Source organism: Puma concolor, chromosome A2 (genome assembly GCF_028749965.1).
Source record: "Puma concolor isolate L17-30 chromosome A2, mPumCon1.1.hap2, whole genome shotgun sequence".
Classification (NCBI taxonomy): Eukaryota; Metazoa; Chordata; class Mammalia; order Carnivora; family Felidae; genus Puma; species Puma concolor.
Genome location: NC_141668.1, coordinates 155175412 through 155190223, shown reverse-complemented (window position 1 = coordinate 155190223; position 14812 = coordinate 155175412). Strand labels below are relative to the sequence as shown.

Here is a 14812-nt window from a genome sequence, read left to right as displayed (position 1 = left end):
GTGCCACGTGAGGGAGGACTCAAGGAGAAAAGGGAGGACTACCACCCAGAAGAGTTCCTCCAGCAGACTTCAGCCATGCCGGCACCTGCACTCCGATTTCCAGCGTGCAGAAGCGTCAGCACTAAATTTCGGTTGTTTTGGGGCGCCTGGGTGGCGCAGTCGGTTAAGCGTCTGACTTCAGCCAGGTCACGATCTCGCGGTCCGTGAGTTCGAGCCCCGCGTCAGGCTCTAGGCTGATGGCTCAGAGCCTGGAGCCTGTTTCCGATTCTGTGGCTCCCTCTCTCTCTGCCCCTCCCCCGTTCATGCTCTGTCTCTCTCTGTCCCCAAAATAAATAAACGTTGAAAAAAAAAATTTTTTTTTTAAATTTCGGTTGTTTGTAGCCACCCAGTCCATGGTATTCTGCTATAGCAGCCTAAAACAAGACGGTATGTGTCCTAATTACTGAAGTGTGACCTAAGTGAATTGACATCCTTTATTAGCTCTTTTTTATATCCTGTGTGCACGCACGTGTCCGTGCCTGCGTGTATAAATTCATATGCAGGCAGTGTCTATTAGCGTTTTCTTTTTAAAAAAAATTTTTTTTTTTCAACGTTTATTTATTTTTGGGACAGAGAGAGACAGAGCATGAACGGGGGAGGGGCAGAGAGAGGGAGACACAGAATCGGAAACAGGCTCCAGGCTCTGAGCCATCAGCCCAGAGCCCGACGCGGGGCTCGAACTCCCGGACCGCGAGATCGTGACCTGGCTGAAGTCGGACGCCCAACCGACTGCGCCACCCAGGCGCCCCTCTATTAGCGTTTTCTCATCGTTTCTCACTTGGGGGTCATTTTGGCTTTTTTTTTTTTTTTTTTTTTTTTTTCTGTTGCCTTTAGGCGTAGGATCCAGGTGCAGGGCCCATCTGATTCCCTAGATTCAAGTCTCCCATGACCACTTCTCTAGAGACCATGAACGTTACATAATTTCTGTGTTGTTGTTGTTGTTGTTTTTTCTCATTGTGAGATGAGAATATTGATGTGGACAGGTCCTTTCACTGTTTTTAAGGATTAAGTGAGAGGATATTTGTAAAGCTCTAAACCTTCAGTAAATGTCAGCACTTAATCAGACATTTCAGGGCAGTGGTTAAGTGTACCAGCCCTGCCACTTTCCAGTATGTGACACTGGGCATGGTTACTTTTCATGCACAATTGTTGGAGGATTGAATACTATTAAATGCCTTCATCTGTTGTTGTACCAGCGTTTTTTGTGCACGTATTTTAAATCCAAAGAGGATGTATCTTCAGAACTTATTCTTGGGCCTGGCCTCTTGATCAAAGCTGTGGAATAATTTGGTCTTTAGCATTATTATTATATATTGACTGTCTCCTGTTTTGTTACATGAAGCCTTCTGCAAATGTGTTTGAAGGAAAAATGTCAAACGTCTTAAGGTGAAACCTAAGAAGCATTTATCCCTGGTGAGCTGAAAACCATAAAAACCTTCATAATTGCTCCTGCCATTACTACTTCCTGTTGACCCATCCCAGGGGACCCCAGGGTAGCCTTTAGTGACCTTGAAACAAAGTTGACTCAGGCATCTCTTGCTTTGGGGTAGACAAAAGGCCAAAAGTTGGACATTGTCCACTGTTCGGCTCCAGGTACCTGGTAAAGAGTTGGGGGGAAAAATGTGGTTGAGGGGATGGCAGAGGCACCAGTTGCTCCCTCTTCAAAACTAGTATTTGTAAACAAAATGTTTAAGGTAATATACTGGCAAGACAGAACTGACACACACAGAAATAATACAGTAAGACAGTGAGGTATCTAAAGTGCCACTGGACGGTACTTTTTTTTTTTTTTTTTTTTTTTTAACCTCCAATGTGCCCAGGCCAAAGCTCTCCTGCCTCACATAGGAACCTGGCCAAAGCTCTAGAGAGAGGAAAATGGTCATTCCCATCCTTGAACCCACGGCTGAAGCTGAATGGGGAAACCACTCCTAACCACTTACTCTTGCCTCTTCCCATCCCGCTCTTCTCGCACCGAATCTTTTCCCCGGGTGAGGATTCTCAGGAGACAGGTTGTGCTCAAGAGATGCCAATTTGGAAGAGACCAGCAAGCCCCAGGCCTTCAGTCCTAGGACTCCTCGAAGTTCCTTGCTTTGCCAAGAGGGGGCAGAGTTGACAGTGGCAACAAGGCCAACATTGGGAGTGGGAGCAGGGCAGTGTGGGCAGTTGTGTCTCTACCCATGTGCTCCCACAAAAACTCTCACCCTGGCAGAGTCAGGCCTATTGTGGCAGCCATAGCCTGTGGTTAGTAGTCATCTGCTGATATGTGAAAGGTTGAATATGGTATCAGAGAGGCAGTTTGGGAGTATACGTGAATAACATACGCAAAGCTGGGTTATATCAAGATCAAATGTTTGAAAATTCAGGCTTGCCAGTACAAGACTCATGTAGATCACAACAGTTTGTGAGATACTTACTCAGTTTCCTTGATTATTTAAATATTATCTTGAATCTGTTCCCAGCTGACATGATCCTTATCTATTTATTCTTTCCACCCCCCCCCCCCACCATGTGCTCTTAAATAGAGGAATGGTGTGTATTACAGATTCCAAAAATGTCTTTTTCTTTATTTGGTCTCTGGGAACCCAAAATTAGCTGTTGCTATGATTGTATATTAACCAAAAAAATCATAAATGCATACAGGTCCATCCTAGCATTAGAGTAGAAACATGACTTGGGCATTTAGAAGCTGTTACATACTGTTTTTTTATGGTGATTTACTGCTTAGTTTTAATAGATCAACAAACTATTCTGTTACAACTGAAATTGATTCCTTTCCATTAATTAAAAATGTAATGAGATACTGGTTGGATCACTTGGATCAAGTGGTTTAAATGTGTATTTACTTCCCTGTAGGATAGAAATATATAAAGCCAACATCTTAGCATTTAGGGAGGATAAAATGTGATAATGTCTGAGAAAGTACTTGGTGAATGTAAACTAACAGCCATGCGCCAAAAAATTAGCTACCTTATAAATTTATGTAGATACCCGAAGCTCGGCATAATTGAAAGTTATTTTAGATTTAATCAGTATACAAAAGATAGGTAGCATCCTTTAGAATAATGGTTATTTTAACTGTTCTACACAAATCTATCACACCCTTTGGCTCTGGAATTCCTTAGAGAAAAGAGTATAATTGCAATTGCTCTTCAATCATGTTCAATCTGCAGATCTCCACACAAGAGGAATCTGTGAAACAATACGCAACCCATACTGAGTCCTATCACATACATTATTTATGTCAAGTGAGCACCTTCCTCTGGAGTAGTAGTATACTCTGTAGTTGTCTTTTCTCTTCCATATCTCTTTGTTAACTGACTTCCATTACCTAAGTCTATCTTCCCAACTCCTGTCATTGTAGGCAGAAGCGTCATTGTCTTTCATATTTTATAGTGTTTGGCCTGTATGTTCCAGGTGTGTAATAAATACTTTGCTACTTTTTTTTAAAACCTTACCTTTTTTTTTTTTTTTTTTTTTTACTCTTTTTCTTTTAGAAACTCCTCAAGCGTTCACATTGGATTTTTCTGTCAAGACTACATTGTTGACCAGCTAATAACATCCAGGTAAGCACTGTCTTTTGTGAAGACTCCTTCATAAGCCCCCGAGAGCCAACCATTTCATTGGGCTTGAAAGTGCTGACTTGAAAGAACCATACACTTAACCGTCAAGTACACAGGAATATTATTAGTTATGTGTTAATATGTGTTAATCTCGTCTTCCCTACAAGAGTATCAAACACTCAGGGAACTGATGGAGCGTTTGTTCTATTGTGTTTTGATGTTGGCATCTTGGATCTTGGGAGCTACGTATTGCATCTTTCTTCCCAGCCTTGTCTCTCCCAGCAAAGGACTAAACTCATTTTAACAGATTAATAAACCAAAGATCCTAGAGATTAAGGTACTTACCTAGAGTCACATGACTTTTAAGGAATGATAGAGCCAGGATTTGAATGTGGCTCTCTGATTCAAGATATTTTCAGACAAAAAAATCTGGAGTTTACCACCAACAGAAAACACTCCCTGATGCAAGAAGCAAAGAAATTGGTAAGTAAGTGGTTAAAATTAAAAATGCAATAAAGGAATAATACTAACAATGTGTGTGGTTAATGAAGTAAGGCAAGATGGAACTAATATCCTGGACAACAAAGTCATACTTTGAAGTGGGAAGGGTGGGATGATGATTAGACTTAAAGTTTTCCAAAGTCCTTGTATTGTTTGGGAAGACAATAAAAATATTGATTAAGCTTTATTCTTTTAAGTATTCAAGTTAAAATATCTCAGGTAACTAAGAGTTTTAATTTCTAAATTAATAGAGGGAGAAAATAGAATAAAAATCCAACAAAAGCATCATGATGATAGAAAAAAGAAACAAATAGTGAAACAAATAGAAATCACAAATAATATGGTAAAAAATAAATGCAAATATTTCAGTAACTATAGTAAATGTAAGCCGAATAAAGTCTCCAATTTAAAAAAAGAATGCAGGGGCGCCTGGGTGGCTTAGTCGGTTAGACTTCGGCTCAGGTCATGTTCTCACAGTTTGTGGTTCAAGCCCGCGTTGGGCTCTTATGCTGCCAGCTCAGAGCCTGGAGCTTGCTTCCGATTCTGTGTCTCCCTCTCTCTGGCCCTCCCCCGCTCACGCTCTGTCTCTCTCTCTCAAAAATAAACATTAAAAAAAATTTTTTTAAATAATAAAAAATAAAAAAAGAATGCAAACAGACAAGAAAACAAAATCCAACAATATGCTATTTTTGAAACATTCTCAAAACGAAGAACATAGAAAAATGTAGGAGGATGGAAAAAGATGTCAGGCTAATATATCAGTAGAAAGCTTACCGGTAACATCAGACAAACTAAGAATAAATGAAGGTTGCTAAATAATGGTAAGTTCAGGACCCTAGGACTTCAGAATTCTAAACGTGTATGTTCATAATTACAGGTCCTTAAAATACTGAAAGCAAACTTTCACAGAACTATGAGAAAAATGTATAAATTTCCCACTGTAGTGGAGATTTTAATACACCTCAAAATAATGAATGGATAGATCTTACAAGAATCAGAAGATATGAGCAACATAACTAAGAGATTAAGGGGCACCTGGGTGGCTGTGTCAAACGTCTGACTCTGGATTTCAGCTCAGGTCATGATCTCACGGTTTGTGAGTTTGAGCCCCACGTGTGGCTCTGCACTGACAGTGCGGAGCCTGCTTAGGATTCTCTCTCTCTACCTCCCTCTCTGCCCCTCCCCTGCTCATATAAAGTTTAAAAAAAAAAAATGAGACTGAATTAATATACATATTAAATGTTGCACTTAATAGAGCATTCATATCTTTTTAATGCACACATGTGAGATATTTATGAAGATTGACCACATGTATGTCCATGTGGTAATTCTCAACAAATTTTAGACGACTGATGTTGCATAAGCCACATTCTCTAACAAACATGCAATTAAGTCAGAAATCACTAAGGGGAGAAAAATACATTTGAATATTGAAACACATGCTTGCAAATAACTTGTTGGTCAGAAAAAAAAAAAACTATGATGGGAATTACAAAATAATTGGAACTAAAGAACAATAAAATGTAAATCCTGGATTTTCCTCACTAGGAAAAATTTTTTTCTTTTTGTTTTGTATCTAGATGAGAAGATGCATTTAGCAGAGCCTAATGTGGTCATCACTTCACAATATATGAAAATCAGACCATCACACTGTATGCCTCAAACTTACATGGTGATTTATAGCAATTATTTCTCAATAAAACTGGAAAAAATAGTGAAATACCAAAATCATAGATATAGCTAAAGCAGTAATTAAAGGGAAATTAGGAATTTAAATACTTATGGAGGAAAAGACAAAATTGACAATTACATGTCAAACCTAAAGTAGAAGTAAAGAAAAAATAAAGATGAGAGTACAAAATTAATGAAAGAAAAGGCATACAATGGAGAAGATGCACAAAGCCAACAATTCGTTCTTTCTGAACGAACAATTCAACCAAACTCTGACAAACTGGGGAAAAAGTAGAAGATACAAGTAATGAGAAGAGGGACAAAACTGTGGAAACTACTGCAATGATAAAATTGACCCAAAAAATGAACAATCTCATATCAATAAATCTGAAAACTTAGATCAACTCGGGTAACTTCCTAAGATAATAGAAATTAGCAAAACTGACTTAGTGAGAAATGAAAAACCTATCTGTTCCTAAAACTATGAAAAAATTAATCAGTAGTCTGGGGTGCCTTGGTGGCTCATCAGTTAAGTGGCTGGCTCTTGATTTCAGCTCCGGTCATGATTTCACAGTCTTGGGATCCACCTGCATCAGGCTCTACACTCAGCATGGAGCCTGCTTGGAATTCTCTCTCTCCCTCTTTCCCTGCCCCTCCCTCGCTCGTTCTCTCAAAATAGATAAATAAACTTTTTAAAAAATGTTTAATAAGATTAATCAGTAGTCAATTTTCCCTAAAAAGAAAGGAAGGGGTAGAAGGACAGACAGACTCAGACAAAGATAGGACAAAAAAGGAAAAGGTTACAAGCTATTCTCATTCTTCAACAAAGATGGAATAATCCTGAACAAAATATTAAAGCAAATCCAGCGATTCATCAAAAAGATAAAAACTATAATCAAGTTGAATATTTCAGGAATGAAAGGGTTCAATGTTGCAAACTTTTTAAAGCAATTCACCATACTGACAAATTATGATGGTGTGATAGGCAGAATAATAGCTCCCCAAAGATGTCCACTTCCTCATCCCTAGAACCTGTGAGTATTTTTCTTTTTGCAGCAAAAGGGACTTGGATGTGATTGAGTTCCACACCTTGGGATGGGGAGGTTATCTTGGATTATCTGGGCTCAGTCTAATAATAAATCCTAAAAATGGAAGAGGAAGGCAAAAGAGAGATGAAAAAGGGCAAGGACTTAACCTGCCTGTTGCTGGCTTTGAAAATGGAGGAAAAGGGCCATGAGTCAAGGAATGTGGCAGCCTCTGCAAGATGAAAATAACCCTCACTCATTTTTACAGCCAGCAAGAAAATAGGGACTGTGGTCCTACAACCTCTAGGAACTGAATTCTGCCAATAACCCAAATGAGCAGGAAATAGGTTTTCTCCCAGAGCCTCCAGAATGGAATGCAACCTGCCAATACTGTTTTTAGTTCAGTTAGACCCATACTGGATTCCTGGTGTGCAGAAATTTATGTTGTCTTATGCTTCTAAGTTTGTAGCAATTTGTTACATCAGCAATCGAAAGCTAATACAAGATGGTACAACCAAATACTTTTAGATGCAGGCAAAAGTGTTAACTTTCAGTAACCATTCTTAATTTTAAAAAAAGAAAAGAAAGAGGAAAAAAAAAAAAAACCTTTAACAAACCAGGAATAGAATGAAACTTCCTTAACCTGATAAAGATCTAGAGCAAACATGATACATCATTGTGAAATAATTTTTTATTTCTTTTGAAATTAAAAAGCAAAATGTTGGGGCGCCTGGGTGGCGCAGTCAGTTAAGCGTCCGACTTCAACCAGGTCACGATCTCGCGGTCCGTGAGTTCGAGCCCCGCGTCAGGCTCTGGGCTGATGGCTCAGAGCCTGGAGCCTGTTTCCGATTCTGTGTCTCCCTCTCTCTCTGCCCCTCCCCCGTTCATGCTCTGTCTCTCTCTGTCCCAAAAATAAATAAACGTTGAAAAAAAAAAATTTTTTTTTTAAATAAAAAAAAAAAAAGCAAAATGTTTGCTATCACATTTCTTTTTTTCTTTTCTTTTCTTTTTTTTTTTTTTTTGCTATCACCATTTCTTTTCAAATTGTACTTGAGTCCTAGCCAGCAAAATAAAACAATGCAAGAAATAAAACACGTAAGAAGTGAAAAGGACAGTTGTTATTTACAGGTGGTATGATTGTCTATTTAGAGAACCCCAAATCATTTACAGAATAATACTTAGAACTAAAGACATTTCTTCAAGTTTTTCAGATTAAAAAAAAAAAAAGTCAACTGCATTTCCATAATCCAGCAGTTAGAAAGCACAAGCAAATAAAACATACCATTTACAAAAACAAAACCAACATCAAAATATGAGAGCTAGGTTATCTTACTGGTTATCCATCTGGAGAGCAAGTAAAAATGGATCCTTATTTCATATTTAACCCAAAAGTCAATTCCAGATGGATTAAAGACTTCAATATGAAAGGCAAAACATGGAAAGATTTAGAATAAAATATAGAATGATACATCATCTTTAGTACATGCCCATGTGATAGAAAAAATGTTCTTAAAATTCAAAGTGCAAACCAAAGGGGTCAAAACTCAGCTCCTTTGAAACTTTGTCGTCAAAAGACAAAAAGTGAAAGGAAAAATCATAAACTGGACAGAAAGACCTGCAACACACATAACAACAACAAAAGTATCTACACCCCAGTATAGTGGTACTAACCACATACAACTGGCACGTACTTAAAATGTAACTAGGCCAAATTAAGATGTGTGTAAGTATGAAAAAGACACCAGATTGCAAAGAGTTAGTACAAAAAAAAAAAAAAAATATATATATATATATATATATATATATATATGCATGTATTACTTGTTGAAATGATAATATCTTGGTAAGTATATTGTATTAAGTAAAAAATATAAAAAATAATTTGGCCTGTTTCTTATCACTTTTATTTTTTTTTTAATTTTTTTTTTTAACTTTTTTTTTTTTTTATTTTTTATTTTTGGGACAGAGAGAGACAGAGCATGAACGGGGGAAGGGGCAGAGAGAGAGGGAGACACAGAATCGGAAACAGGCTCCAGGCTCTGAGGCATCAGCCCAGAGTCTGACGCGGGGCTCGAACTCCCGGACCTCGAGATCGTGACCTGGCTGAAGTCGGACGCTTAACCGACTGCGCCACCCAGGCGCCCCTTATCACTATTTTAAATGAGGCTTCTAGAACATTTGAAATTACATTTTGACTTGCATTTTATTTCTGTTGGACAGCACTGATCTAGAATATATAACAAACTCGTGCAAATCAGGGGAAAAAAAACAATTTTTTAAATTGGCAAATATCACCAAAGAGGACAAATTAATAGCTAAGAAACATTGAAAAGATGTTTTAGGGAAATCAGATACGATGCAGTGTTAGTGGGAGTGTTAATTAGTATAACAGCTTTGGAAAACAATTTGACTTTACCTAGTAAAGATGAGTATGGGCATACCCTACAGCCCAACAACTACACTCTTAGATATGCAAACTAGAGAAACTTGCACGTGTACCACAAAGGCCATGTTTGGAAATGTTCTTAGCAGTATTGGCAAATGTCCCATCAACTGTAGTGTATTTATGTAAGGAATGATTAAACAGCGTTTGAAAACGGGCTCCTGGGTGGCTAAGTTGGTTAAGTGTCCAAGTTCAGCTCAGGTCATGATTTCACAGTTCATGAGTTCAAGCCCCACATTGAGCTTTCCACTCTCAGCCCAGAGCCTGCTTCAAATCCTCTGTATCCCTCTCGCTCTGCCCCCGCCCCCCAAAGAATAAAAAATAAGATGAAATTTCCAGCTACACCTATCAAAATGGTTAAATCTCAGGAACAGGGGTGCCTGGGTGGCTCTGTCAGTTAAGCGTCCCACTTTGGCTCAGGCCATGATCTCATGGTTTATGGGTTCAAGTCCCACATCGGGCTGTGTGCTGACAGCTTGGAGCCTGCTTGGATTCTGTGTGTGTCTCTCTCTCTGTACCCCTCCCCTGCTCATGGTCTGTATCTCAAAAAATAATAATAAAAATAAATGTTAAAAAATAAAAAATAAACATAATAAGCAGGAAAAAAAAGACATAAAAGGATATATAATTTTTTTTCTATTTATATGAAGTTTTACAAGTCAAAATTAACAGATTATGCAGGGATTTAAACAAGAAAATTCAGGGGTGCCTTGGTAGCTCAGTCAGTTAAGCATCTGAAGCTTGATTTTGGCTCAGGTCATGATCTCATGGTTCATAAGATGGAGCCCCACATCAGACTCTTCACTGACAGTGTGGAACCTCCTTGAGATTCTCTTTCTCTCTCTGCCCCTCCCCCCAAGAGTAAATAAATAAACATTTTTTAAAAAAACATGTCAAAACTCAAAGGGAAAAAAACTGAAGGGAGAAGTAAAAGAATTCAGGTCCTTTTTTTTTTTCTATAGGGGGAAAAGGAATCATATGGAAGCATCCAGGAGGTTTCAGAGAATCACTAAAGCTCTATTTCTTAAACTAGGTTGTAAGTACATAGTTGTTTTACTGTTATTTTGTCTACCCTCTGCTTGATTAATAATTGTATCTACTTACTATTTTTTTTTTAATTTTTTTTAAGCTTATTTTTGGGAGAGAGAGAGAGTGAGAGGGGGAGGGGCAGAGAGAGATTGGGAGATTGGGAGAGAAAGAATCTATAGCAGGCTCTGCACTGCCAGTGTGGAGCCCGACGTGGGGCTCGAACTCATAAACCATGAGATCGTGACCTGAGCTGAGACAAGGAGTCGAACGCTTAACTGACTGAGCCACCCAGGTGCCCCATCTACTTACTATTTAATAAAAATTTGTGTGTATCCTTTGACTCGGCAAATTCTATTTCTGAAATTCTAGTATATAGAAATAAAAATACTTGTACAAAGAATAAATGTACAAAGATATTAATTGTATTGTTACTTATATTGGGGGAAATAAAGAGAATGCTCCTAAACGATGGAATGGAAGAATACATTTTGTAATATTCATACCAAGGAATGTTAATGCTGTCATTTAAAAGAATGAATTTTTGGAATGCAAGCTGGTGCAGCCACTCTGAAAAACAGTATGGAGGTTCCTCAAAAAACTAAAAATAGAACTACCCTACGACCCAGCAATTGCACTACTAGGCATTCATCCAAGGGATACAGATGTGCTGTTTCAAAGGGACACATGCACCCCCATGTTTATAGCAGTGCTATCAACAATACCCAAAGTATGGAAAGAGCCCAAATGTCCATCGATGGATGAATGGATAAAGAAGATGTGATATATATATATATATATATATATATATATATATATATATATATATATATATGCATGCAATGGAGTATTACTCAGCAATCAAAAAGAATGAAATCTTGCCATTTGCAACTACGTGGATGGAACTGGAGGGTATTATGCTAAGTGAAATTAGTCAGAGAAAGGCAAAAATCATATGACTTCATTCATATGAGGACTTTAAGAGACAAAACAGATGAACATAAGGGAAGGGAAACAAAAATAATAGGGAGGGGGACAAAACAGAAGAGACTCATAAATATGGAGAACAAACAGAGGGTTACTGGAGGGGTTGTGGGAGGGGGGATGGACTAAATGGGTGAGGGGCATTAAGGAATCTACTGAAATCATTGCTTCACTATATACCAACTAATTTGGATGTAAATTTTAAAAAATAAAAAATAAATCAAAAAATAATAAAGAATGAATTTTCTTAGGGGCACCTGGGTGGCTCAGTCGGTTGAGCATCCAACTTCGGCTCAGGTCATGATTTTGCGGTTTGTGAGTTTGAGCCCCGTGTCGGGCTCTGTGCTGACAGCTCAGAGCCTGGAGCCTGCTTCGGATTCTGTGTCTCCCTCTCTGCCCCTCCCCTGCTCATGCTCTGTCTCTCAAAAATAAATAAACATTGAAAAAAAAATTTTTAATAAAATAAAGGAATGAATTTTTGCTATACTAGATGTTCTAGAGGAGTTTCCATGAGGTTTTGGGATTTGTTGAATGGGAAAAGCTTAAGATGCTTAAACTTCTATATACATGCATTAAAAAAAATTTTTTTTTCATGCAGAGAAAGATACAAGTGGATATACGCTGTCTAGTTATCTTTTTTTGGACATTATTTTAAAGTTTATTTATTTATTGAGAGAGAGTATGCACACACAAATGGTGGAGGGGCAGAGAGAGAGAATCCCAAGGAGGCTCTATACTGACAGCACAGAGCCTGTCATGGGGCTCGATCCCATAAACTGTGAGATCATAACCTGAACTGAGATCAAGAGTGGGACACTTAACTGGCTGAGCCACCCAAGTGCCTCTAGTTATCTTGATTTGAGAGTTAGGAGAAATGAAGGAAGGAGGAAATGATAGGAAAAAAAGAAAATTACCACCACATCCCAGTAAATATATTGTGATCCTGTGTATATATAAAACTACAGATGTTTGTATATATTTAGAGATCCATTAAGAAATTGGGAGAAAAAAATAGAGTTGAATATATATTTACTGACACAGGGATATCAACTGAAAAAAGTTAAGTTCCAGAGTAGTATGTGTTCGGAGTCATACTAGTCATTTCAATTAAGCCAAAAGCCATATATATGCATATTCATGTAAGAGCTTTTATAAATATATCTGAACAATGAAAGATGCGGAGTATTATATTGTCTGTTAATATTGCTGATGGTTTGGATGCAGGAAGTGAGAGAAAAACAGATAAATCCTAAATTTTTTACCTCAGCAACTGATGACTGACGGAGACTGGTGGAGACTTATGGAGACTGGGGGAGAAATAGGTCAGGGGATGTGGGATTAATAATTCTGCTTTGAACACATTAAGGCAGAGAATGTTGCTAAACATTCAAATGGAGATACAAAGTGACCAGTTCAACAATACCAGTCAGGAATTTAGAGGAATGCTATCGATACAAACACATAGATTTTGAAGTCATCAGTGTACAAGTCTGCATGAGATCTACTAGGGAGAAAGTATAGCTAGAGAAAAGGGCAGAGGTAAAAGGACAGGGCCCAGGATTGAGCATTTGGGAACATTAGTATTTACAGGTCATAAAGAATGACAAGCCACCAAAGGGACAAAGGTGAAGAAAACAGGAGAGTGTGGTCTTGTGGAAGCCATGAGAAGAAAGCTTTTAAATGAATGAAGAGAGAAATTCAGAAGCGATATGCTTCCCACTCTTAACTAGTTTTCATATTTATCTTTGTATGTTATCAGTTGCTACATAATAAAACAGTGATTTAAAATAAAAAATAGTCATGGGGCACCTGGATGGCTCAGTTGGTTAAGTGGCTGACTTCGGCTCAGGTCATGATCTCACGGTTTGTGAGTTCAAGTCCCGCGTCAGGCTCTGTGCTGACAGCTCAGAGCCTGGAGCCTGCTTCAGATTCCGCGTCTCCCTGTCTCTCTGCCCCTTCCCTGCTCACACTCTGTCTCTCTTGCTCTCTCAAAAATAAACATAAAAAATTTATTTAATAAAATAAAAAAGTCATTTATTGTGCTTACAAATTTTCAGCCTGGTCAGGACTCAGGCAAGGAAGGTTAGTCTCTGCCCCACATGGGATCACCTGGGACAGTTCTACTGAAAGCTAGCAGTTTTGTTTCCAAGGTGGCTCACACATGCTGCAGTCAAGTTGGTACAGGCTGTTGGGTGGCAGCTCAGCCAAGGCCGAGGACCAAGGCCCTTAGTTCTTCCTGTTAGACCTCTTCATGTGGCCTGGGCTTTTTCATAGTATAGTAGCTATTTCTAACAGTGGGCCTCCTAAGAAAGAGCTGAGTAAAAACTACATTTTATGACCGAGCCTTAAGTCACATAGCATTTACTTCCATTATACTCTATTAATTGAAGCAATCACAAGACCCACCCAAGTTCAAGGGGAAAGAACATAACTCCACCTCTTAATGGGGGAGTGGTGAGGTTTTGGAAGAGCACTTTGGATGGGAAACATCATTACCATTTGGTGAAAATATCTACACAAAACTAGTCTGGCTTAACAGCTAAAAAGCAAAGCCTAGCAATGTCTGCACAGATGGGTGCCAAATTTATTGACAGAGTATATTAGAAAGAAACTGCTTGGGGTGCCTGGGTGGATCAGTCACTTAAGTGTCCAACTTCGGCTCAGGTCATATCTCACCGTTTGTAAGTTCAAGCCCCACATCCGGCTCTGTGCTGTCAGCTCAGAGCCTTGAGCCTGCTTCAAATTCTGTGTCTCCCTCTCTCTCTGCCCCTCCTCCACTCACACTCTGTCTCTCTGTCTCAAAAATGAATAAACATTAAAAAAAAAACAACAACATTGCAACCAAGTGTATAAGAATCACATTTAATGCAGTACCTCAAAAAGAGTTCTATGCGATATATATTTCATAATTGAAGGGAAAGCCTGGTTATAAGATGAGGCATAGATTGGGCAGATACTTTTTTCATGTTAAGTGACAAAGACCACAACATTATTCATATTAACAATATCACTTAAATTTAGTATGTCCACATAAAAAGATCTCTTTTGAAAAATCATGTTTAATATTACCAGTTCTTTGCATTTCATTTAATTTAAAGTTAAAATTTTTTAATGAAATAAAGAAAAAAGTAGACACTGGATGATATTCTTAGAAAAATGAAAATCCCCAAACTTGGATCAAGAAGAATCAGAAAGCTTTTGGGGGCCCCTGGCTGGCTCAGCTGGTGGGACATGCGACTCTTGGTCTCAGGGTTGTGAGTTTGAGCCCCACATTGGGTGTAGACATTACTTGAAAATAAAATGTTAGGGGCACCTGGGTGACTCATTTGGTTAGGCGTCCTACTCTAGCTCAGGTCATGATTTCACAATTCGTGGGTTTGAGCCCTATGTTGGACACTGTGCTGACAGCTTAGAACCTGGAGCCTGTTTTGGATTCTGTGTCTCCCTCTCTCTGCCCCTCCCATGCTTGCTCTCTGTCTCTCTTTCCCAAAAATATTTTTAAAATGTTTTAATTTTTAAAAAAATCTTAAAATCAGAAAGCTTGAATAACCAGAGAGGAAATA

General features: G+C 38.5%; 1 long non-coding RNA gene across 6 annotated transcripts in view; it reads left to right on the top strand.

Moving 5' to 3' along the window:
* LOC147583620 (uncharacterized) overlaps positions 1-14812 on the top strand; it is an 83141-nt gene that overhangs the window by 1267 nt on the left and 67062 nt on the right. For all 6 annotated transcript variants that reach the window (XR_015248408.1, XR_015248407.1, XR_015248412.1 and 3 more), the window contains exon 2: positions 3534-3602. This is a non-coding gene — a long non-coding RNA (uncharacterized LOC147583620). The remainder of the gene's footprint in view (positions 1-3533; positions 3603-14812) is intronic.